We start from the raw sequence: 766 nt of genomic DNA, 5'->3' as shown, positions 1-766 counted from the left end.
CACAGTTTATTTTATTTTATTTTTGAGGCATGATGGGTGGTTGGTGGTTAATGGTTATTAGTAACGGTCTATAATGTGCCACCTAACATAACATAACATAACAATCTTATGGAAATTAAATAACGAGTGAAAGGAGAATCTAGCTACCCTTCCAATTATCACGGTATCTGTCTTTGCTTATCAATTATAATGCATAAAAATAATCGAATAATTTTGCTGGGACCTCACCCAACATGTGTGTTGTCCTAGATTATTCAAATAAATAAACTTTCCTTCTTATTTATTCTAATTATTGGCGTATGGATGCATGTGGTGGGGATTGGAATTCTCAATGAGAAACTTGAGGAATTGGTTGATTTATGTGTGAGACATATCACATTCCAAAACCAAAAGTCTTACTCTTAGACAAGAAAAAGGAATCACTACTTTTGGTGGTTGTTTAGAAGTTTATTTTTCATTGGAAACTTGAAAGCATACTTTTCATGGAAAAACTGAAAAACTATATCATGTGATCGCAAAATAACAGTTACTAAGACTTAAAAGACATTAAATTTTTTTTTTGTCACTTTTACACTCACTCACAAGCATTTCCAAGTTTCAATTTCTTAGGCTGTGTGTTTGAAAAAGATGGAGAGATTAAAATTTAGAGATTCACACTAAATTAAGTTTTTATATTATGTTTAGTGTAAAGTATACAAAATTAAATTATATTTTAATATTTTTTTGTTTTAAGATAAAAATGAAGATAAAACAAAAATATTTGCTT

Source organism: Arachis ipaensis, chromosome B06, assembly GCF_000816755.2.
Source record: "Arachis ipaensis cultivar K30076 chromosome B06, Araip1.1, whole genome shotgun sequence".
NCBI classification, from domain to species: Eukaryota; Viridiplantae; Streptophyta; class Magnoliopsida; order Fabales; family Fabaceae; genus Arachis; species Arachis ipaensis.
This window is presented reverse-complemented; position numbering follows the sequence as displayed.